This window comes from Lynx canadensis, chromosome C2, assembly GCF_007474595.2.
Source record: "Lynx canadensis isolate LIC74 chromosome C2, mLynCan4.pri.v2, whole genome shotgun sequence".
NCBI classification, from domain to species: domain Eukaryota; kingdom Metazoa; phylum Chordata; class Mammalia; order Carnivora; family Felidae; genus Lynx; species Lynx canadensis.
The window spans coordinates 78,395,699-78,417,150 of record NC_044311.2 but is presented as its reverse complement, the minus strand read 5'-3'; the positions used below and the strand labels follow the sequence as shown (position 1 = coordinate 78,417,150).

At 49.4% G+C, this 21,452-nt stretch overlaps 1 protein-coding gene across 5 annotated transcripts in view; it reads right to left on the bottom strand.

The window, feature by feature from the left end:
• Nucleotides 1-18,689, bottom strand: part of ST6GAL1 (ST6 beta-galactoside alpha-2,6-sialyltransferase 1) — a 121,007-nt gene extending 102,318 nt beyond the window's left edge. For 3 of the 5 annotated variants that reach the window (XM_030329915.1, XM_030329916.1, XM_030329919.1), the window contains exon 1: nucleotides 18,613-18,688. The gene's annotated coding sequence lies outside the window, so the exon portion shown is untranslated. Of the gene's footprint in view, nucleotides 1-18,612 lie in introns of all 5 variants that reach the window. The other 2 variants (XM_030329917.1, XM_030329920.1) reach the window with 2 other exon arrangements.
• Nucleotides 18,690-21,452: the final 2,763 nt, after the last annotated feature.

Genomic DNA, 21,452 nt, shown 5'->3' with positions numbered 1-21,452 from the left:
GGTCGCTCCACCGACTGAGCCATCCAGGGACCCCAACCACAGAGCTTTTAAAAAGGATACTGATGCCCAGGTCATCTCCATAAAGACTTGGATTTCATTCTTTCTGGGTGGAATTACCCAGGAAAATAAAAGCAATACCTTTTATGATCTCCCCCAGGTAATGCTAATGGAAGCCAGAGTTGAGAATCACTCGACGAAGGGAACGGAGAAAGATGACCTGACAACGCCCAAGTCCACTGAAGGATCATGGTCACGAATGAGAGAGGGACCAGTCAGGACAGTGGTCTGCTTCTCCAGTGTCATATTCAGCTGGGGGGGGGGAGGGGGCGCAGGCATGCTGGGGAGAATGAGCTGGAGTTAACGAGGCTTCCATGTGATACCTGTTAAGTATCGCATACCTGTAAAAGTACACGTGGGAAGAGTCCAGTGAATGAAAGCTGCTGTGTTTATTTTATCACCAGCTAGGTGGCATATACTATCCTTGTAGCAAATATAATTTTCCTTTTATGTCATCCTATGATTCACCCAATTTGTATGTGTCACAGCGTTTTCAAGTCATTTGCAAAAAAACTAAAATCACAAATGTGTATCCTTACATACTAAGGAGGTGTCCTGTGGTTCTTTTTTTGTCACATTTAGCACTACACATGGGATCACTGGAATTCACAGGTCACCTCTCCCACCCAACCTCCCTGGGTTCCGATTTGATAACAACAGTTCTCTGCCAAAGTTTTGTGAAGCCCCCTCCAGCCCACACCCCCTCGGAGCCTGCATGTTAGGGGTTCCATATTTGCAATTCCCGTCTGGTGATCCGTCCTTCTCCCTCTGGGAAGGTCCCCCCTTGATCCTGGCCCTGAGTCTGGAGAGATCTCTGTAGCGATAAGAGCCATCTCAACACTCCCTCCCTGAGCCAAGCCTGGCTAGGTCCCCGTCCGTGTTCACCAACTGCTGGAGAAAGACTGCAGACTTCATCCTGAGCCTCAACTGTGTGCACTTGAATGCCAGCGGAAGGCAGAAGCCCTGTGAGCTCCCCTGCTCATCCCCCAGTGTCCCTTACTATCAGCTCCTGACCTCCCTTATCAATGGATACCATGCCAATTCTTGGTTGTGAACTTCCTTCTACTCCACCCTAAGTGCCCAGGCAAACCGCTCCCCGGGGGTCTCACCTCTTCTTCTCTGACCCTGCCCCTCCCTGTCTCTTGCTCCTGTTCATCTGTGCCCTGAATCCACATGCCCGCCTCTTCTCCTAGACAGAAGCTCCTCCAGGGAGACGCTGGAACACACGTAGCCTCATATCCACAGTGCCTAGCAGAGTGTCAGGCCCGTCGGGTGGCCAATAACTGAAAATAACTATCACATTAAATAGCTACCAATTTTTTTTATCACTAATCGTGTGCCAGCGCTAGGTTAAGCACTACACAGGACTCGCACCCATGCTACGAGGTAGCACTGATTAATACCCACTGCAGATAAAGGGCACCTGGGTGGCTCAGCCGGTTGAGCGCCTGGCTTTGGCTCAGGTCATGATCTTGTGGTTTGTGAGTTCAAGCCCCGAGTCGGGCTCTGTGCTGACAGTTCAGAGCCTCGAACCCGTTTTGAATTGTGTCTCTCTTCTCCTCCCCCACTCGTGCGTGCTCTCTCTCTCTGTCTCTCTCTCTCTCTCTCAAAAATAAGTAAACATTAAAAAAAAATTTTTTTTAAATACCCACTGCAGATGAGAAACTGAGGGTCAGAGGGGCACCTGGGTGGCTCAGTCGGTTAAACTCAGGTCACGATCTCGCGGTCTGTGAGTTCGAGCCCCACATCGGATTCCGTGCTGACAGCTCGGAGCCTGGAGCCTGCTTCGGATTCTGTGTCTCCCTCTCTCTCTGCCCCTCTCCTGCTTGCACTGTCTCTCTCTCTCACTCTCTCTCTCAAAACAAAAAAAAAAAATTTTAATTTAAAAACAAAACAAAACAAAACTGAGGGTCAGAGAAGTTGAGTTCTCAAGTTTGCGCAACGAAGACGTGGCACATCTGGAATTAAACCCGCGTCCATCTGCCTGCAAAACATGCGGGTTTTTTTTCTCCCCGCAGTATGATAAGGGCTTTCTGAGAAAGGTGACACTGCAGATGGTAGTGGGGAAGCCAGTGAGTTGCCTTCCAGCACGCCCCCATCCCCCACCCCGGGGCGTTACCTGGACTGTCTGGGAGACAAGGGTAGGACTTTCCCAAGTGCAGAAGCATGTCCCTGGGAGGTGCCTTTCATCTGTCTCCTGCCTACCTGATCTTTCCTCTCCTCTTGATTTATAAGCCAGAATAAAATGTTCATTGTCTAGAGCAAAAAAGGAACCGCCACAAGCCCTCTGGCAGGAAGCATCTTCTGGGGATTTATTCCCAGCGCTGTCATTAACCACCCCCAGCTCAGGCCCGGGGCCAGCATCCTCCCATTGACAAAGGCTGTGTGGACAGTCTGTTTGGATAAATGGAGGTCCAGCCCAGCTGCTTTTGTCAGAGCTCCCTCACTGCCTGCTCTCCCTCTCACCTGGGACAAACTCCCGGGACCCTGGTTCTCCGAGGGATAAGAGAAGAGCGAGGTCCTAAACCTGACTCCCCCTCCCCACCGCCAGGGCTCGGCTCCCACAGGTCAGCCCAGAGAACATTCCCTGTTTCATCTTGCGGCTTGTGTCTCACGTCTAAGGCCAGAAGTGAGGGGGAAAGGACCGTCCAGTGGAGCAGAAGGGTCCACCAGAGCCCGGAGTGCTCCCCACCCTGGGCTCCTGAATCTCCCACTGTGCTCCACACTGTGACCTGACCTAGGGGCCACCTGCCCACGCTCACTGGTGGCTGAGCGCATCTGTATCCTGGTCTCGGAGGGCAGACGGTGAGCGTGGGGAGGGGCTGGGTGCTGGGCTGGGCCCGGGGCTGTGCCACGAAGCCAGTCAGCCTGCTGCCATCCAGGGGTCCACTGTCTAACCCAGCTAACTCCACAGAACACAGGACAGCATACGAGATGAAATGTGGGTGCCAGCAGTCTGAGGGGCCCATCCTGAGCTAATGCTGAGCTCAAAGGCCTGTCTCAGCTCAGCAGAGAGACCAGTAGGAAAAGGAAGGAACTGGTTTCTTCAACAGTAAGGAGAAGCTTAGCTCTCTCTAAAACCACCCATCACCCCCACACACAACACACAAGACGGGGCTTTCAGATGCCCGGTGAGTGGCAAGCCAGGCCCCACCCCAGACCCCGGAACAACCGCAACACTTCCTGGGGCAGATGTAAGTCACCTCAGGCCACCCTAGGTCGGTGCTCAGGCACTTCCTCCTGGGTAGTGTGAGAGACCAATTTCCCCAAGGCCTTGTCCTCATCAGCACTCCCGAAAAGAAAAGACTGCTCCCTCCAGAGGCCCCTGATGTCTCTGTCCCTCTGGTCCATTTTCCAGACCACAAGCCTCTACCAGACAGACATGGCAGGGGCCTGCTCGCCTGGCCACTCCAACACTCCTTCCGGTAGCCTGGCGCGCCTGGAACACCCTCCTGGGCCCTGTGTAACTCACCAAGCTGTTCGCAGCTGTCCCGACTCCACTCTGGCCCAGACTTTGCCAGCAAGCAGGAAGGCAGGCAGGAGCCTCCCCTCACCCGGCAGTGGGAGAGACCCAGACAGAGGACCGGCCTGCCCCCCTCTCCACTACCTCCCATCAGAGTCCCCAGCCGGTAGTCTGAGTCAGGAGAGCACAGCTTCTCGCCTGTTGACCAAGTTGTTGCAAGTCTGCAGGGAGGCACGGCCATGACTGGGGGAGTTTTTATGAACACCTGTGGGTGCCCTAACAGACGTCTGTACGTTCTCACAGGGGCAAGGGGTGTGCCAGCAGTAACAAACCCTTCTGTGTGGCTCTTTCACACTTTGTCGTCTTTTCACATCTATGATCTAATCTGAACATAAAGACCAATCTGGGGACAGGCAGCCCCACAATTTTATTACCCCCTTTTATGGATTAGGTAGCCTGAGGCTACACAGCTGCCAGATGGCAGAGCCTGGACCACAGTTTAGGCTTTTATCGTTACCTGTTTTACCTGTGAGATAGATTTGTATTTCATAAGTCCAGATGTATGCAAATACATGAAGTATAGTTACCTGGCGAGTCTTGACCTATAAAAATATTGTTCCCATTTGCTTGTCTTTTTCTAATTTATGTCTCACAACGGTGGCCACTCGGGTCTTCTGTGCACTACAAATCCCAGCACAGTGGAAAAATCGTGGGCTCTGGAGCCCAGGCAGCATGGGGGGTCCAAGCCACCGTCTCACACTGTGCAACTTTCGGCCAATAAATCTCTCAACCTCAGTTTCCTCATCCATACGGTAGGGGTAATTGTAACCATCCTATAGGGTTGCTGGGAAACCGGGAGATGCTGTGTGTCGCACATGGCACGCCGTGCACGCTTCATGAACAGCGGCTACTCTTCCGTCCATCCTTTGTTCCCCAACCACCACAAATGCCTCACAGCTACCCAGACATGGCCTGCCTTCACTCCTCCAAGCCTGTGCCCCCGCCCCTGCTAGGCATGCCCTTCGCCCATCCTTGACCCATCAGAACGCTTGTCATTCTTCCACCGTCCAGTTCAAACTCCGTCTCCTTCGTGAAACCTTCCCCTTCGTCCTCTGGGCCCCACCGCCCCGTGGGCCATCCGGTTTACAGTGTCTCATTCTGCTCAGAGTTCAGCATTCATGCAACTGACTCACCAGCTTCCCATGAAAAGACAATGTCTGATTCACCTATTGTGTCTCCCACCTGCTCTCCACACCCTGAGCATCAGCATCTAACAATACCTTTTTGAGGGGTACCTGGGTGGCTTAGTTGGTTAGACATCTGACTCTCGATTTCGGCTCAGGTCATGATCTCATGGTTCATGACATAGAGCCCTGCACCTGGCTCTGCACTGACAAAAATAAATAAATAAACTTAAGGGGCGCCTGGGTGGCTCAACTGGTTGAGTGTCCGACTTTGGATCAGGTCATGATCTGACAGCTGACAGCTCAGAGCCTGAAGCCTGCTTCGGATTCTGTGTCTCCCTCTCTCTCTGTCCCTACCCTACTCTCACTCTGTCTCTCTCTCTCTCTCTTAAAAATAAACATTAAAGGGGTGCCTGGGTGGCTTGGTCGGTTGAGTGTCTGACTTCGGCTCAGGTCATGATCTCACGGTCCGTGGGTTCGAGCCCCGCATCAGGCTCTGTGCTGACAGCTCAGATCCTGGAGCCTGTTTCCGATTCTGTGTCTCCCTCTCTCTCTGCCCCTCCCCTGTTCATGCTCTGTTTCTCTCTGTCTCAAAAATAAATAAACGTTAAAAAAAAATTTTTTTTTAAATAAACATTAAAAAAAAATTTTTAAGAAACTTAAAAAAAATACCTTTTAATAGCCTAACACAAAATTATAAAGAGCTAAAAGTCACCCAAGATCTCTCCATCCAGAAAAAAAAAAGAAAAAAGATTAATATCATTCTTCACCTGTCTCTACCTTTACATGTAGATGGACATGTGGAGGATGAAAGAAGGCATGAAACAAGGATGGGTGGAACTACTTAATAAAGTAGCTGTTTTTTATTTTTAAATTTTCTTTTCTTTCCATTCCACGGAAAAGTAAAATTTCCTAAATGCCAGACTTTTAATAAATGTTTCTCCCCCCCAAATAGATATTATTTCCCCAAAGATTCTTCCAAGTTTGGGGCGCCTGGGTGGCTCTGTCGGTTGCGTGTCTGACCCTTGATTTCAGCTCAGGTCACGATCTCAGGGTCAGGGGTTGGAGTGCTCTGTCCGGCTCTGTGCTGACAGCAAGAAGCCTGCTTGGGATTCTCTCTCCATCACCCTCGCAAAGTGGCCTCCCTCACTCGCTTGCTGTCCCTTCTCTCTCTCTCTCTCTCAGAATAAATAAATAAACAAACAAAAAAAAGATCCCTCCAAGTTTAAGAAAACAATGAGTTGACTGGTTAGAGCCATGACTTTTTTTATTATTATTATTATTTTAGAGAGAGAGAGAGAGTGGGGAGGGGCAGAGAGGGAGAGAGGTGGGGGCGGGAGAATTGCAACCTTCTCAGCCTGGAGCCTGACAAGGGGCTCAATCCCACAACCCTGGGATCATGACCTGAGCCAAAATCAAGAGTCAGCCGCTCAACTGGCTAAGCCATCCAGGCATCCCACCCATGACTTTTTCTCTTTAGACAGTATGAGAGCGGGAAAGCTAGCACATACACTTTCCTCTTCACTTACATTCTTGTTACTTCTCACATTCTTGCTTAGCTTCTATTTGAGTAGGTTAAGAGTTCACCAAATGACCCTTAACCATGCCTTCCTAAGCCCACTTTTGATTCATCCTTCTCATGATCAGGTAGGTTTTCCCGAGAAGAGCTCACGTAGGCCCTATTCCCTTTGTTCTAGCATGCATGAAAATGGCTACCTGCCTTATCCTTGTAGAGTGATATACGTCAGTGCAAAAGTCTTCAGTCATGCTGCCTTTCCCTCAGAACCCTGTAAATATTTCTTCTTCTCCATGTTCTCTTCTTCCGCTGCTGATCGAGCCTGAGGCCAACAGGACTTTTGCTCTGTGTCATAGGCGAATTGCTCCCAATATCCATTTTCCTCCTCTTCCTGAGTTTTTGGGTTTTTTTCTTTCTTTTTTTTTTTAAGTAGGCTCTATGTCCAACATGGGGCTTGAACACAGCCCTGAGATCAAGAGTCACATGCTCTACTGACTGAGCCAGCCAAGCACCCCCCCGACCTGGGTTTTAAGAGGGTGCCCAGCTCCCCCGCTGGAGACATTCTTCCAGCCTCCTTTGCAGCCAGGCATGTCCACGTTTTGGTCAATGGAACGTGAACAGAAGTGACGTGTATCTCTCAGATGCCTCAGTCACCATTCTGAGGGATCGCCTCTGTGTGACCTTTAGAGCTCTGACTTTTGTCTGATTAATTTCCTTATCGTTTTTCTCAGCGTGTACTGTGATCCTCCTTCAGCCTTCCCTCTCTAACAATTCAGTTTTCCATGTATACTACTTTGTTCCTTTATTAACTTTCCCACAATGATGTCTGCATCCTCGTGTTTCCTTAGCTCTGGAACAGCCCCCTTTTAATTCATTCTTGTCTCTGAGCTCTCCGTTGATTACTTTTCAATAAACTTTATTTGAATGCTTGAATGGATACTGCCTTCGACCCAAGAGCCAAGCCCAAGCCAGAAACTAATTAGCTTGGGAGATGGGAAGAATAGGACAAAGGTGTCCCTTTTTTCATGGGGAGAGACAGAATAATCTTAGAGGTCATCTATGAGTCATCCACCTTCCTGATCATACTCATTCTTAAAGGAACAGCTCAAGACTCACCTGTTCCAGATTCTTCCAGCCCAGATTGATTTTGCTCCCTCTCCAGTACCCAAGGGTTTCTCCAGACTAAACATTCACAGGTAATGCTTAGGCTGCTAAGTGAACCTGGAACTTGTGAGAAAGGGCATGAAGGTTCTTCACCTCCCTTGCCACAAAGTTCGGCACGTAAAGGTTTCCTTTGAAGATTTCTGGACTACTGAGTCTCTGAATGAAAAGAAGGGCAAAAACCAGAACAACCCTTAGAAGAGGCCTTCAACACAGACCTACATGATGCAGGTAGAAGGAAGAAGATTCAACAGGGTATTACCCTTGAAAGATCAATGGAGAAGGAACAAGCCCCTTAGCCAGCAAGCCAGGCCTTCCCAACCTGCCCCTGCAGGCACCATTGTGGGAGCTGATTAGGCCTACATTCAAGTACAAAAGCACCTTAAGTCACTCTCTGGCTGACTGTGAGCAAGTCACCCAACCTTCTTCAGCCTCTGTTTCCTCACCTACTAAACAGAGATAACAGAATATGCCACAGAGGGAAGTTGTGAAAATTATAGATAATGCATGCGACGGTTCCAGCCTCATCCCCACTCCTGCCTTGTCGTGCTCCTCTGCAGGAACACCAATCTCCTAGTGGCTCTCCCGCACATGCAAACGGGCCATTCTTCACCCCACACCTTTCCTCCTGCAGCCCCTTCTCCTGCAAATACCTTTTCCCTGGAGGGCTAACTGCCCTCTAAAACCCAGCTTAGGCATCACCTGCTCCAGAAAGCTTTCCCAAACTCGCTACACCTTCTTCCCGGCTTCATAAGGTTTATCACACAAGATCGTAATTAACATCTAAGTGTCTACCTCCAACTAAGAACAAAACTATGGGAGTATCTGGGTGTCTAGTCTAAAATGCACGCTGTGCATCGGCTATAACGGGCATTCGATGTTTGTTGAATGAATGAACAAAGCAAGGACTCTGAGAAGAAGAGGGTGACACAAGAAGTCTGTCTGCCACTAACTCCCAAGGCCTTGCTAGTTACACTGAATATGTGTATATATTACCTACAACATGTGTAAATATTCCCAATGCCTAGCGCAATGACTAGCACATAATAGGTCCTCAATAAATACTTGATGAATCAATTAACGTTGAATAGACTTTACAAGAGAAAAAACTGTTTAAGAGCCTAAAACCACAGGTGCAAGATAAGCCCATAACAATGCCTATATTGAGTTCTATTTACAAGCCAAAGGCATTTAAGGTAGCCAAGCAGCGGTACCCACTAATCTGTGGCCATACTCACCACCGGTATGTGTGTTCCTAGTCATAACCAGATAATGAGTCAGGTGGATATCCTAGAGTTAAAGGGCAAGCAAAAAAACAAAAACCAGGGGCGCCTGGGTGGCTCAGTCGGTTAAGCGTCCAACTTCGGCTCAGGTCATGATCTCGCGGTCCGTGAGTTCGAGCCCCGCGTCGGGCTCTGTGCTGGCAGCTCAGAGCCTGGAGCCTGTTTCGGATTCTGTATCTCCCTCTCTCTCTGACCCTCCCCCGTTCATGCTCTGTCTCTCTCTGTCTCTCTCTGTCTCAAAGATAAATAAACGTTTAAAAAAAAATTAAAAAACAAAAAACAAAAACCAAAAAACCCAAACCAGGCTTGACGCAAACAACTCATAACCAAAACGAATGACAGCAAATGCTATCCACACATGAATGTCCCATGAATTCTTCCTTTCATATGTTCTCAGGGGAATGACAGAATATTTCCATCAGCCCCTGTACGGAGAAATTGAGCCAAGGCCCCTGTGAAACTAAGGACGAAGCCCTTCTCAGACTCAAAGGACTTGGAATGATTAGCAGTGGATAAACCTGTAACATAACATAGAGAAAGAGCTTTGCCCCAGGCCAGCTTCAGTAGTCAGCAGCAGTGAATCTTCGGGGGAGTCTCTACCCCTCTCTGAAGCTCAGTTTTCTCATCTGCAAAACGGAGCTAATGACCCCAAGACACAGTGTCGCTATGAGGACTGAATGAGAGAACATACATAGTGCTTCATCAGGGCCAGGGGCACAGCAAAAGCCCAGAACCTGGTAAGCTTGCCATGCTGCCCTCACCAAGACGCAACTAACCCTTAGGTCCAAGAGGCTCCTCTTAAACCACAGAAAAGAAAGGCACAAGCATTAAATATGGTGGGTGCTATCGGAGGACATTCAAGAGGTTGCAAAGGGTACAGTGTTGCTAAAATTAAAGTTGACTGACATCTCAGCACTGGGCTAGGGAAACCAGGAGATGGATGCAAATTTAGAAAGACTGTAATCAAAAAAAAATTTAGAATCATCCTCCTGGGACACGTAGTTCTTTTCTGGTTGCCAGATTTCCTGGTCATCTAAAGTGTATGTGATATATTTATTACTATGGAAATAATTTATGAATAAAAAGTCAAGTAGAGCTGAAGCCAAGGACAGAACAGGAGGAAGGTTGCCAAGATCCAGGGGAAACAATGTTTCAGCCTCCTTTGAAGGCTTCCATTTTATTCCACCTTTACAAAGCTCCAGTTACGCCCTCCATAACCTGTCCTGACCCTGCAGTCCTAGTTTGCCTCTTTCTACTTCTGGTCCCACAGGCTCTTGTCCCATAGGCTCCCAAGGCCGGAAGGGGCCTTAGCAGGCACTTCGGTCAACCACTCCACAACCAAACTGCAAAGTTCACACGCAACGTCGGCTTGAATACTCCCCCCAGGGAGTTCGCGGCCCCGTGACACAGTTTGTTCCACGGTCGGGAAGTTCTGCCGAATAAGTTCTTCCTTATCTCCCATCCTCCTGTGCTTTTCTTCCAACCTGTGCTGGTTCTCCCCTCCACAGCAGCCACTCAGTGCTCCTCCCATCCTTCTTCCACATGAAGCAGGTGCCACTTACGATCCCCTGCAGGCTGGAAAGTCCAATGCCCACACTTATCCCACCTCCAACACGGTGTCCTAAACTTCTGTCTTCCAAGGAGCCCATCTCTGGATTCGCTTCCTTTTCCCATGATCTGTATCAGAGCCAGGGAAACAAAACACTCCAGATGGGTCTGATCAACCAGACAGAGCAGAGTGGCACGGGTGCACTCCCTCCTCCAAGCCTGAGATCAAATACTCCTCTTCTTCCCTCTCTCCCTTCCGTCCCTGTTCCAGGCCTCCCACTGGGTCCCCTCAGGTCCTGGGAACAGAAACAAACCTGACAGTGCCAGGGAACGTGCGAGGAGGAGGAGAAGGTGATGACGCAGCTCAGTGCCTTGCACTTGCAGCCAAGGGCACCCAAGCCGGCAGGCTATCTCCAAAAATAACCCTGTCCAAACAGTCAGCCTCTTAGTAATTCCCCAGGAGCCCTTCGTTCCAGCTTTCCAGGGTGTGGTCCTCAGCGTCCCTGTGCCTGGTCCCTCGCCACCCTTTCCAGAGCCTAATGGACTGGCTCCAGTTAACCACTGACATTTACAGCCATTGTTCCTTATGTCCAAGGTCTAAATATACTTAGAAATATATTTTTATGGAAAATTTTTACAGTTAAGCAAACATCATAATATAGACTGTAATGCAACTACAAAAAAAGCATCTGCATGCACGGAGAGGGAAAGATCTCTAACACATATAGTCAGGTGGAAAAGGCAGTCTTGTAAAGTGGCAGTTGTTATGGGATCCATTTACTGAGTTTTAAAAATGTATCTGTGAAGGGGCACCTGGGTGGCTCAGTCGGTTAAGTGTCCGACTTCAGCTTAGGTCATGACCTCACAGTCTGTGGTTCAAGCCCCACATCAGGCTCTGAGCTGACAGCTCGGAGCCTGGAGTCTGCTTCGGATTCTGTGTCTCTCTCTCTCTCTCTCTGCTCCTCCCCTGCTCATGCTGTCTCTCAAAAATAAATGAACTTTAAAAAAAAATTTTTTAACATATCTGTGTAGAACCATGAATACACAAGTCAATGTATACAAAAGGGGCAGAAAGACCCACAAAAGTGCAAACAGTAGTCACTTTGGAGAGAAGTGGGATTGGGGAAAATGGCAAAAGGTGAGGGGGGTAATTTTTTACTCTGAATATCATAAAGGGAAACAGATTTCACTTACTACTTGTATGAAGAAGCCACCTGGCCTTAGGTGTACCTTTCCCCCTTTATCATCGATCATCTCAGAGCTGGAAGGGGCCCGGGGGACTAAGACACAGGTCCTTGAGGTAGGGTACCCATGGTGGCATGCTTTTTGCCTAAGGTCACACAGCCAGCTAGCAAAAGCCAGAGACCACAAGTCATAGTACAGGCCCTGACATCGTGGAACCCCCAGAGGATTAAAAAGAAGGCTTTGACTTAATTACTAAATCAAATCAACTTTATTCTTTGAGTCAGAAATACCCACTTTGGTGAACAGCCAGATGGAAGAGACCAAGGTCATCAAACCTGGAGGGAAAGGGGTCTCAGGCAGGACCTAACACTCAGGTATGGCTGGCAGGCCCTACCTTCTCTGGGCTTCCTGGCCCTCATCCATAAATCAGAGGGACGGGCTAAAGGACAAGAACAGATTGGCAGGCACGGAGTGCTGTGGGTGCCAGGTGTTCGTCTGAGCGACCTCCGTATCCTCAGAATGAGACTGGCAGGAGCACTCCCTGAGTGCATCCTGGGCCGAGGGGCCGGCAGTCCGTGACCTTAATTCCATATGGAAGCCCTGCCTCTCAGGAGGGGAAGGCTGGGTTCAAGTCTGACTCAGCTCCCCACCCCCACCCCAGCACCAAGCTGCTTGGGCTGCTGCATGGATTACCTCATTCGATATTCGCCAAACTTTCAAATGCGCTCAAAGAAATTCAGAAGTCACCTGCCAAAAGCATACAACTGGGAAAGGGTGGGGACCTTCTGCAAAATTAGGTCTCCTGACTCTACATTCAGTGCTCCTTCTAGCCTGCCAGTTTGGCATGCAGTGGGGCCCCCTCACTTGAGCGATAAAACTTAAGTTCTTGGGTTGGCTCCCCACTAACCCCTGTCTCTCTCTCTCTCTCTCTCTCTCTCTCTCTCTCTCTCTCTCTCTCACACACACACACACACACACACACACACACACACGCACGCACAGTCCCCTAACAGTGACAGCAGAGACAGGCTCCAGGAGCAGCACGGCTCAGATATGCATCATGCTGATAAGATGTCTGGGATGTGCTTCAAAGTCATCTGGGGTGGCCTGTGGGGATATACGTCAGCTATGAGTTGTGATAATTGTTAAAGATAAGTGATTGTTTACAGGGGTTCATTACACCATTCTTTCTACTTTTGTACATTTGAAATTGCCCAAGATCAGACTTTTTTTATACTGCATCATGCAAGTGATCAATTTGTCACCTGGTAGGTGGTTCCATTGTGATCAACTTGCTGCTTCCCTCGGCACGCAAAGCCACACAATGGTCTGCTGTCATGTTAAGAAAAAATATCAGGGCCAAAGTTTCTGCAGGGTGTGAAAATCCCAATTATAGCAATAATAGCCATCGCTTACTGAGTGCTTCCTGTTTACCTGTCACTGCAGTGGACCGTTTAGCTATGATTTCATTTAATCCTCACAGTGGCCCGGTAAAGTTGGAGCTGTTAAGCCCATTTTATAGAGAAGGAAATTGAAGTTCAGAGAGCTTAACTAGCTTGTCCAGGTCTCCACCTGTGATGAATGATGAGCAAGAATTCAAATCCTTCATCATAAGAAAAAAAAAAGTCTGTAACTACACGTGGTGATGGATTTTAACTAGATCTATCGTGGTGATCATTTCACAGTATATACAAATATCAAATCACTAAGTTCTACACCTAAAACTAATGCAATGTTGTATGTCAATTATACCTCAGTAAAAAAAAAAAAAAATCAAATACTGAATTACATGTGCTTTTAACTCCTACTGCTCCCACAATATGTAATACTTTGGTACGTTAGGACTTTCTATGTAATTGGGACTAAATCTATGAAATTTTTCAAATGATCATATCCTTCACAGTGTAACCCAGTCATTTTAACCTTAGGATTCTACACAATGCAAACTATCTTGGAATGTAGACAGGGATTAACTCACAAACACATTATTCACAGTGTCAATTACCATAGGGCAAATGAGAAGTGCCTGGGCTATCCCACAGTGGCCTTCATCCCAGAAGCCTCACTCATGGATGCTCCAGTCTTGGGTGCTTGCCCCTCCTCTGTGGTCCCACAGCACCCTGTACCAGTCTCTTGTTTCCTCGTCCCCTCCACCGGACCATGAGCTTCTTTAAAGCTAAGCTCTTCTCACACATCTTTGGTTTAGAGTGGGCACTCGAATACGTGAGGACTGAATTAGTAAATGACCGTTGAGTTGATGATTTAACATCTACAGAAACTGCTTAAGCTGCTGGAGGACAAAGGATAGTACCAGAACCCAAGGTCACATGCAGTGCCCTTCCCACTCCACCTTAGACTTTAAACTTTTTCTGAAATAAAAAGTAACAAAAATGACTGGAGTTTGAATGCTTGAGGCAGGGTGGGAGAGGGGGAGGAAGCTGGAGGCGCCTTCCTCTCTAGGCCCTCATTGAAATACCAATGAAGTGACCAGATCCCATGGGCCATGTGACCTTGGAGGTGCTGAGCAGCTGATATGGGTCATGAATGAAAGACGCAGCTTTAATGTGGACTTAAACTATGTCAAGTACATCTGAGAAGGTTAAGCAAGAAAGGCAAGAGATGACTGCACATACAGCATGTTCTCAACCATTTAAAGAAAATACATCCATTTGGAAAAAAAAAAAAAAGACCAGAGGGAAAACTGCCAAATGTTAATAGTGGTTACCTTTGAATAACGTAATCTTTTTCTGTGTCTCTATACTTTTTTATACTTTCCAAATTGTTCCCAGTGGGCATACTTGATTTTTATAATCAGAACAATAAATAAAATTTAAATAACGAAATTGATTCTGAAGGCTAGTAATGATTTCGAAAACCTCTCCAGTATTTTAATGCGGTGAAACTGCATTGCTTACTATGTTACTGTTACAGAAGAAACTATAAAAAGTACATCTACTGGAATCAGAATGCCATCATGTAGTTTCAGTACACACGCACACAAGCAAGAAAATGTATTTTTCCCCAATTCAGTTTTTAGTGAATAAATCACTGATACCAGGTCTGAGCAAATTCTCAGTATTCTAATGTTCCATAAGGTACTGTGAATTTCATTAATGAACTATTCCTGTCATTTTTTAACGTTTATTTATTTTTGAGAAATAGAGACACAGAGCAGGAGCAGGGGAGGGGCAGAGAGAGAGAGAGAGACAGAATCTGAAGCAGGCTCCAGGCTCTGAGCTGTCAGCACAGAGCCCAACACGGGGCTTGAACCACAAACCGCAAGATCATGACCTGAGCCAAAGTTGGATGCTTAACTGACTGAGCCACCCAGGCGTCCCTCCTGTCATTTTTTTAATGCAACCACATCCTCACAACTTTAGAGAGCTACATTCTCTTTGAAGCCTTCCTCTTCCACTCACTCGTTTACCATCATTGGTTTGATTCCCGGAGAAAAAGGGAACACCCCTCTCCATGCCCCCTCCCCAGTCAATATTGAGATAAATTAGATCTACTTTCTGTGGGTTCCTGAGGACAATTTCTTATTGCAGTGATTTTTTAAGTGTATTTATTTATTTTTGAGAGAGAGAGAGAGAGAGAGAGAGAGAGAACAAGAGCATGTGCCTGGGAGCATGACCAGGGCAGGGGGAGAGAGAGAGGGAGAGAGAGAATCCCAAGCAGGCTCAGCACTGTCAGCACACAGAGCACAACACAGGGCTTGATCCCAGGAACCCTGAGATCATGACCTGAGCCGAAATCAAGAGTCGGGCGCTTAACCAACTGAGCCACCCAGGTGCCCCTCTGAAGACAGCTTCTGAGGGGAGATCCAAATGTGTTCTGCATCCATTTAAAAAAAAGGGTGGGAGGGCTTCTCTGTAACTCCAGGTCAACACCAAACCCCAGCCCTAGCCTGCCTGTTTGTCAGTAACACAGAATGAATGAATGCCATCACTTTAGACTGCACAGCTTTGTTTTTTATTTTTCTTACTAGGTTTAATTACCTTAGAATCACACAAACTTTACAACTCTCCAAAGGCCCCCTTTACAATGTGGCAGGCATTCACCCCTCTTTGTTTACTAGGTAGGGTCTCCTAATTTGAGTAGAGGGCTTACTCTATGGGGTTATTCTCCCACCAACATCCTCTGCCACTTAAAAAGCCGGTGAGCACCGGAGCCTGCCAAGAGGTCTGAGCAGGCATAAGCATGTGTCACATGGCTGGATACCCACAACAACGCCAGGATATACATACCCATCCTTCCCTTCACATTAAACAATCATATTCTCAAGGAACACAGGACACAGAAGAGCTGACCCAAACTCCTCTGATCCTAAGGCCTAAGCATCTTCCACTCCCCTGGAACAGCCTGTGCAGAGACTGGGCAGGAAGGACTTTCACTGTCCAAGGAAGTGAGGAACTGGAGCCCAGGAGGTTAACAGCTCAGAAAGCTAAGTGGGGTCTCTGTCTTCTGGCTTCTTGCTGCCTTGTGCTTTACGATTATGTTCAAAGCAGGTCCCCACTGGGGAAGCAAGCAATAGCAGGGGAACATGTAGGAGGCCAGGGCAAGGGTGGAGTGAACCACTTAGTAAACACTACAGAAAAGTGATCCCCAATGATAACTGCAATACTCCTCACCATATCTACCATAGGGATCCATGGCTCTGTACCATAACCAACACCTATTTAATTCCTTAAGGAATTCATTCTCAGACTTAAAGAGTGTCGTTATAACAACCATCATAACTTTGACTTTACTCTGGGGTACCAACAACAACTCATTTGATGCAACGGTTTTCCTTTTACGCACAAAGAGAAATTAAAAGCAGACACCTTGCTGCATGTCCTTAGACAAGTGATTTCTCCTCTCTGGGCCTCAGTTTTCCCATCTGGAAAATAAAAGGGTCTGGCCGGATGATTCCTAAGGTTCCTTATAAGGCAAGCATCCCGATAAGAAAGCTATACTCAAATGCCCAGTGGAATTACCACAAAAATGAAACACTCTAGAAACCCTAAGAAAAGAAACAAGTGTAGCTAGGAGATAACAGGGACAGGACAAAACAGCACATTAGCTTTGGGGAAACCCAGACTCCAAGTATTTGTTGTTGGGTTTTTAATTTTTTATTTTTTTGGTTTTTTGTTTGTTTTGGTTTTTTGTTTGTTTTTTTTTTGTTTGTTTGTTTTTTTTTTTTTTTGCTTTTTTGGGGTTTTTTTTTTTTTTTTTTTTTTTTTTTGGTTTTCCAACTTTTCCTCTGCCAAATACAAAAATAGGCAGCTACTTCCGTGGAACTCTCAAAAAGAATTTAATTAAATAAAATCAATGAAAACAATGCCTTGTTCTCCCACAAGTGGCTCAGGAGTAGCTTGCTAAGAGACACTTTCTTCCCTGTGGGTCTGATGTCAACAGACTAATGCCTAGGCCCAAACAAAGGCTTCCTGGCACAGAGATGAGAGGCAAATATCTAAGTCCCCATATCTGGCCCTATTCCAAATTGAGGGGAAAGGGACAGTGAGAAGAGAAAAATACCAAAGTTTATGAAAGGCTAGCAGAAGAGTAAAGAATTACTAAATCTATCTTTTCCCAAATGAATAAGAACTCTTAAAAGAGATAATGGAAGGGTGCAGCTTTCCATCTGAATTACTTTCTTTGTTTAACTCTGTTCTAAGGCCACTGATTTTTAGGCTAACCTGGTTGTGCCTTTGGGGGCTGTCAAGGCCAGGGGCAGTGTGGGAATTGGGAGACCCATACTCAAATTCTCTTTCCCATTTCACTGGTTTAAACTCCCGCAAGGCATTTTCCAGGCCAACATTACCCGCTTGTAAAATAAGAGGGTTCCCTAGATCCCCTTTAGATCCTCAGTAACAGTGGCTTGGAGCTGAAGGCCCTCCAGTTCTCCCCAGGGACAGGTTTAACCTCCAGAGGGACTGGCGGCCAGTGAGCTCAGCAAGAGCACTCTAGCAGCGGTGCCTCCATGCCTGCACACCCCAACCCCCACCCCTCACTCCCGCAACCTTAGGGTCTTACTTCTGCACCAGCACCATACCCTAACAGGCCAATGCACCCACCCACCCACTTCACGGCTGCCGAACAGGTCTGATGAACCAAAACCTGCCAAGGTGAGCAGAGCACATGTAAGCAAAGCAAAAACAAAACAAACAAGAGCCCTCTTATCTGGACCTCGGAATTTCTCTCAAACTGATCTAACTGAAGATAAGAGCCTCCCTACCCAGAACAAGAGGCCTCGGCTGGCCTCGCCAGTAAAAACTAAAAACGCAAAGCGAGTCTCAAGCCAAAAGGGGCCAGTGCCAGACGCAAGGACCTACAAGGCAAAGCTCAAGCAAAGGGCTGAGAAGACCAAGACCGCGCTGGGCGCTGTTTAAATTGGACTATTGTTTCTGCAGGCTGGGGAGGCGCTCGCCATCTCCCAGCAGGGGCAGTCGCCTGAGTGCAGGGACAATGGTGCACTAGGCACGGTCTTTTTTTGGAGAGGGACCCAAGGGCCCTTAATTCAACCCCGGTGCGCTGGAAGTGAGGGGCTGCCCTGGTCACATCCAGTAATGCACCACGGCCGGGGACAGGCTCTCGGCCTGGGGCAAAGCTTTTTGTAGCCGCTTTCGTGTTTTGTTTTCCCCTTTCGGCAGACTGGCAGTTTGGCCTGAGGGCCAAGTGGTACCTTTTCAATGTGTCTGTCGTCCTCCTCTGGCCAGCGGCGCCCCTAGCGCCTCTCCCTCCCCCGCGGCTTGAGACAATGGCCCGGTTCCGCAGGGCTGCCGTTCCGCGGCCAGCCGGGCGCCGGGATCCCCGCGCAGAGCGCACGTGCGTTTGTTATGGTGCCTGAGCCCCCACCCCCGCCGCAGGCCTCAGTTTCCCGGTCCTTAAATCTAGCGGCGAGAATGCGCAGGAACCCGGAGCGCGCGGGGCGTCCCGCACCTGACCCGTGGCGCGGTGCGGGAAGCGGGGCTCCCGGGGGCCGAGCGCACGTGGGTTTGTTGTGGGTCCGCAGACTCGCGGAGCCCCGGGGGAAAGCCAAGGCGGTCCCCGGGCCGGGAGAAAGCCAGAGACACCCCGGCCCCACGGTGGCCAGCCGGCCGGCGAGACTGCCGAGGCGGCGCTGGGCACCGGCTCCGCGCGCCCCGCCGCCCCGCTCCCCTCCCGTGCCCCTTCGCACACGCCTCCGCCCGGGCCCCGGGCCGCGCCGCCGCCCTGCGCACCCCTACTCACTCGCTGCGCGCTCGGCCGCCGGGGCTGCGGCCCCTCCGCCCGCTCCGCGCCCTCGCCGGCCCGCAGCCGCTCCCTTTGTTAGCGCCCGGCAGTGCCCCAGATGTCTTCCCCGGCCCGGCCCGGCCCCGCACTCCCCTCCCCCAGGTGCCGCCCGTCTCTGCGCGCCGCGGCCGCAGGGGAGCCCGGCAGCTGGGAGCCCGGCGCCAGGTCCCGGCAGGAGGGTCTGCTGGGGAGGAGCGGGGGACTGGGGCTGAGGGGTGGAGGGGACGGCGAAGGAGGGAAGAAGAGCGCGGCGGAGGGGCGGGGGAAGCGAAGGTCTCCGTTATGCAAATAGTCGGGCCGACGGGGTGGGTCCCCGGTCGCACGGCGCCCCAGACACCCTGGCCTGGCCCTCCGGGGGTCGCCCGCGGGCGGGCCTCCGGGTTAGGGGTGCCGGGTTAGGGCACCTCGTGATGCGGGGACCCCGCTTCCACCACCCCCCACCGCCACCGCCACCGAGGAAGGCGGAAGGAGGAACGAGGGGAGGGGCGACGCGGAGGGCCGGGATCCCCAAATGCCGGCTCTCCCCACTACGCCCCAGGTCCCGGAGGGTTGAATGCTACACTCACTGGCTTTCCGTCCTCACGAGCGGGAACTGTAAATCCTGGCTCCGCTACCGACTGCCTGTGTGACTGAGCAAGTCACTTAACGTCTCTGAACGCTTCTTATGTAGGATATAAAACGGCAAAATCTCTTTCACGGGGTTTGACCCGATCCTGCCCAACACCGGGCGTCGCATGTGCTAGGTGCTCACAAACACTGCAGATACAAGAGGAGTGTGGCCCCCAAGCTGCCTGCAGGCTGGCGGGACGGTAGGCCTCAGGTGCGGTGTTGAAGGGAGCGAAGTTCCTTCCTTTCACTGGGGCTGAACTGGGGCTGCTAGGGGAAGGCGTGCACCGCCTGTGGAGCAGGTGTCACCGCTGTATACCGACCATCCCCGGTGCCCCGGGGGGGCGCTGAGACAGAAAACCGCCCCACAGGAGGGCCAGAAGCAGCCTTGGGCCACCACTCCAGTTCCCATAGAGAGAATGGAACCACCGGTGGCGACAATCATCACCCAACTGAGTTTTGAGCACCCACTTGGCACGAGGCTATGTACTTGGAGGGAAAGGGGGAGTGGAAGTCATTTGGGCCCTCTGGGAACACACAGTGTGGGGAACACTCCCAGCGCCTGAAGCCCTGACACAGAACTCTGTCTCCAAATTGAGGTGACCACTCCCCACCACCAACTCAACTTGGGAAAGGGGAGGTCACATCCTCCTCTCATCCCTCAACACCCTTCTTCCAGGTATTGCTACCTCCCTTCCCCTCCTGCTAGGCTGCTGGCTGGCCGGCTGCTGAGGAAGCGTCGCTGCTGGGTCCACGGAGCTCCAGTTCCAGGAGGTGCCGCACAGAGTGAATTCAGATCTCTACCACCAACCGGCTGAGTATAGGTTTGGGTCCCTCAGCCTCTCAGAGCCTCTTTTTTTTTTAATGTTTATTTATTTTTGAGAGAGTAGGGGAGGGGCAGAGAGAGAAGGGGACAGAGGGTCCAAAGCAGGCTCCCCACCGTCATTGCAGAGTGCCATGCCATGCTCGTTGGAACCCAGGAACAGTGAGATGATAACCTGAGCCAAAGTCTGACGCTTAACCAACTGAGCCACCCAGGCGCTCCTCTCCGAGCCTCTTTTGAGCCTCTTTCCTCTTCTGTATCATGGAGATATTAATGATGGTGTTGTCTTCAGGATTATGTGAAATGACCTGTATGAAGCCTTTGGCTTAGTATCTGGCATTTGAAAGGTGCTCCTAACAGTAACCGTAACGTGAGTGAGTGAAAGAAGACAAACTCATGAGACTACTTCTGGGAGGATGCCATATTGGAGATTTCAGACTTTATTCCGAGAAAATTGGAAGCTCTTAAAAGATTTCATCCAGGGGCATGGCATGCATCCTTGTGTTTTACACTGATTTTTCTGCCAGCTTCCTGGAAAGTGGATGGCAGGAGCAGAGACTGCGAGCGTGGGGCACAGAGACCAGTTTGCAAGCTGCCATCAGTGGAGATATAATAGGAGCTGGGGCAATGACAGCAGGAATGAAAAAAGAGGACATGCAAATAATACCTACCATTTGGGGAGCAAAAGCAATTTGTTTATTATATTGCCTCTCCTTTTCATACCATATGTGGGGGCCTTACCCTATCGTATGAATAAGAAAATTGAAGTCACCAAGGAAATGAAAGAGCTGGAATTTGAACCCTTTTCCACATGCGTGGAGAGCCTTAATCATTTCCTTCCTCAGTATCACTTTTATGTCAACACTGCTTAAGACTCAAGAACAAGGAGACGCTTGGGCTGGCTCCATCAGAAGAGTATGCCACTCTTGATCTGGAGATGGTAAGTTCGAGCCCCACAAGTATAGAGTAGAGAGATTACTATGAATAAATAAATAAGTAAATAAGTAAGTAAATAAATAAAAAACAAACAAACTTTAAGAAAAGAGAAGAATGGGGCGCCTGGGTGGCTCAGTCGGTTGAGCGGCCGACTTCGGCTCAGGTCATGATCTCACAGTCCGTGAGTTCGAGCCCTGCGTCGGTCTCTGTGCTGACAGCTCAGAGCCTGGAGCCTGTTTCAGATTCTGTGTCTCCCTCTCTCTCTGACCCTCCCCCGTTCATGTTCTGTCTCTCCCTGTCTCAAAAATAAATAAAACGTTAAAAAAAAAAGAGAGAGAAGAATGAAAAACAAGAAACAGAGGAGAGACTTTTTTAGCTCCCTTCCCACTCCATATGACTCTTTATAAGAAGAACTACAGCCAGATTACAGAGA